Source organism: Herpailurus yagouaroundi, unplaced genomic scaffold (assembly GCF_014898765.1).
Source record: "Herpailurus yagouaroundi ecotype Mexico unplaced genomic scaffold, PumYag 160, whole genome shotgun sequence".
NCBI classification, from domain to species: domain Eukaryota; kingdom Metazoa; phylum Chordata; class Mammalia; order Carnivora; family Felidae; genus Herpailurus; species Herpailurus yagouaroundi.
Window position 1 is genome coordinate 2,631,968 of NW_024412401.1, and position 3,394 is coordinate 2,635,361.

General features: G+C 44.5%; 1 long non-coding RNA gene across 1 annotated transcript; it reads right to left on the minus strand.

The window, feature by feature from the left end:
• Positions 1-265: 265 nt before the first annotated feature.
• LOC121034383 (uncharacterized) lies at positions 266-2,321 on the minus strand. Its single transcript, XR_005792401.1, has 3 exons — positions 1,277-2,321; positions 598-883; positions 266-485 (listed from the first exon to the last, which is right to left on the minus strand). It is a non-coding gene; the product is annotated as an uncharacterized LOC121034383 (long non-coding RNA).
• Between the last annotated feature and the right edge of the window lie 1,073 nt (positions 2,322-3,394).

The window sequence follows — 3,394 nt, forward strand, 5'->3', positions numbered from 1 at the left end:
TTTGAAAAGACTCAAGTAGGGGCGCCTGGGTGGCGCAGTCGGTTAAGCGTCCGACTTCAGCCAGGTCACCATCTCGCGGTCCGTGAGTTCGAGCCCCGCGTCGGGCTCTGGGCTGATGGCTCAGAGCCTGGAGCCTGTTTGCGATTCTGTGTCTCCCTCTCTCTCTGCCCCTCCCCCGTTCATGCTCTGTCTCTCTCTGTCCCAAAAATAAATAAAAAACGTTGAAAAAAAATTAAAAAAAAAAAAAAGACTCAAGTAGCTGCAATCAAACTTTCCCTGGTAGCAGCTGATAACACAGCACTTTCCAGAAACCCATTTTGCCGATCGTGCAGCTCAGGCTCTTTTCGGGACTCCCGGAGGCGGAGCTCTGCACAAAAGGGGTAGCCGCAGAGAAACCCAGAAACACTTGGGGCTGGAAGAGTCTTCCCCACTCTCGGAGGGTGAGAACCAACAGGCGACTCAGGCAGCGAGGATAACCGCCGTACCTACCGGGATGCAAAGTCAACATTTCACTACCCCATGTCCTCCCACTGCAAAAAAAAAAAAAAAAAAACAAAAAACGGAGGAGGGCAAAGCCGCCCCCCGAAACCTGCTCACCCAGTTCATTTTCCCAGTCAACTGGAGGGCCGGTGTTCAGAGACACGGAGGAAGACGTCAGGTAGCGAACAGCAAACCTCACGCCAGTTTCTCATTTAAGTTGGGGAACAGGCACCTGGTCTTCATTAACATTGCTGCTGTACTTAATGCGTTGCAGGTGTGAAAGTGTGTGGCTGAAATCTGACAAAACACCTGTCTTTTGTGGCACCATTAGATCTGCCTAGTGTGGGACACGACCCCCTCGGGTGTGCTTTCTCCAGCCTTGAAAGCCACAGTAAGCATTGTCCTGTAATTACAAAATCAGAGTCATCATTGCTGGGAAGAATTCCTTAACAAATTATACCTAATTAGTCTGAAATTACCTTTAATTCATGGTGAAACCATAGGCTTAACTGTGTTCTATAACACCTTCCTTTTTATCTTTATGCAAATATGATTATACACTATCAAACTGGCACCACCAGGCATAAAAAACAGCTGCAGCTAGTTCTTTGGTTACTAAATGGGAACTGGACGGGTGCCATTGATTATGTTTTCTGGAATGCTGCATCAAAAAAAAAATAATAATAATATCAGCCAGTTCCTTCCCTGCAAGCTCCAGTCTTCTTCCCCGCCCACAGGATCCTAATTGAAAGCTTCGAGATTGATCTCCCTTGCCCAACCCCCCCCACCTCCTCACCACATTTACTGCAGACACACGTGTACATCTTCTGCCGCCCAATCTTTTAGGATGTCATTAAGTGTCAAAACATGTCTCATTTTATTTCTGATCACGGCATCTTATCATATGGCTTCTTCGGTTCTCATTCCCATCTCAGAGCTTCAGGAACCTTTTGATTCCATGCTCTTTGGTTCGCGTACTTTGGTTTCAAAGATTACTTGACTAGGAGGGGGTCGTCTAAGAGCTTCACATATACTCCTTCTTGAATCCTGGCGACGAGCCCAGGCACTAGGACTACTGTTATCATCCCCCTTTTGTAGATGAGGAAACTGAGGCAGAAAGAGCTTGTGTATCTTGCATGAAGTCAGCCAGCCAGAAGAGACAAAGCCCAGATTCTGACTCAAGCCATCTGTCTCTGGTTTGCTCTTACCCACTATGATGTGCACTGTCAGTGATGCCCACGGTCTCTCTGTTTGACACTGATCGTTTTCAATTCTCCTGTAACACTGAACATACCACTGTAGGAATTTTTTTTTCCCAGTTTGTTGGCATGTGATGGTGTAAAGTATCATTCTTATCAGAGGAAGAAATCATGACCATCTCCTCGCCTGGTTCCATACACTTAGTATAGTGGTTATATTTCCTTCCCTACGCCCCAGGAAAGCATTTTGAGAACCAAAAGCTTGTTTTCTGTTTCTATCAAAACCAAACGATGTTTGCATGTTATCACTAGTACTGGGGTGTGTGTGTGTGTGTGTGTGTGTGTCTTAATTGGATTATACTTGGGTAACTTTTGCTCTAGTATGAAGAATTTTCGAGATACTTTCTCAAATTAAGCCAGAGTTCAATTCTCCGGAAATCAACTAAAAAATACAAAATCCTTCTTGAGAGTTTTAAGGTCTGCTTCTTCTTCCTCCATTCTCTGGATAATTCCTTGGAAAGTCAGCCTTGGCCTTCAGTCATTCCCATCCTACAAACAACAGCGGACCATGTTATTCCTGACTTCAACCCAACCCCAGCTTCTGTGAAGACTGTTAACTTTAAAAAAGAAACTCGGACCACATCTAGGTTACTTTCCAGCAAGCTATGCTTTTGCAAGTAAAAAAAAAAAAAAAGAAGACATCAATTTCTTGAACAATTTCAGGCACGGTATGCAAAGCCAAACACGTATCAGGGGCAGACGTTGTACCAGGCACCTCTGTAGGAGGTCCTGACAGTGACCTGGAAGGCAGTGGTGAACTGGTTAAAAAAATAATTACAACAGGACCAGCAATAAGGTTTTGGCTGAACACTCCTTTTGCTCAGTACCAACCAATTAAAATAAAAGCATTTTCTTGATGGTTGTTCATAACAGATATCCAGACCCATCTGTGGCTATTTTATTTATGGCTTTGCTGTTCTTCGCCAACAACAAGTTGGCTAAAAATCAGATTTTAGAATCTTAATCAGAATCAAAACATTGTCTTCTCATTTGACGCCTCCATTCAAGTTCACGTTACTGCCGTGTGGAAAATGGAATCTGCTTTCGGGAGGCCGACCCTAACTCCTGCACCATGGTAATCTACACAGCCAGCCCACAGCTGTGGGATGAGCTGTATTTCTTTACAGTATTTTTATTAGGCTGATTCCCACAAGTTTAAGAACGTTGTAATTGGAGACACTTCAGGGTCACATTAGACTGAGCCCAATAAAATAAGAGGAGGAAACTGAACTCTGCTCACCCCTTCCCGTGAAGTTTAGAATTTTCAACTCCTTTCAAAGCAGAGGATGTCCCTTTCCAAGTCTTTCAAGTTTTGTAAACACTGCAAGTGCTACTGGCCTCCTTTTAATCAGTAAGGGCCTCCAGCTTACGTTTATTATTCCTAATTATTAGACCCTCCGCAAGAGAACACTAGGGCCGACAATTTATATTAGTAATGGCTCAACCTGATTGGTCAGCGGTGTAATCCCCTCCTCCTTTTTTTCCCTACTCTTATTGTTTATGATCATCTCTAACCTTCACACTTCGCTGTGCCGTGTCCTTCCCCCCACCCCCCACTAATGACTTTCTATGACACTATTTCGCCGTTTGGAATTACGGTAACCATGGCTGGGTCCACATGACGCTGAAACATCCTGTGGGGAAAGGTGGAAATT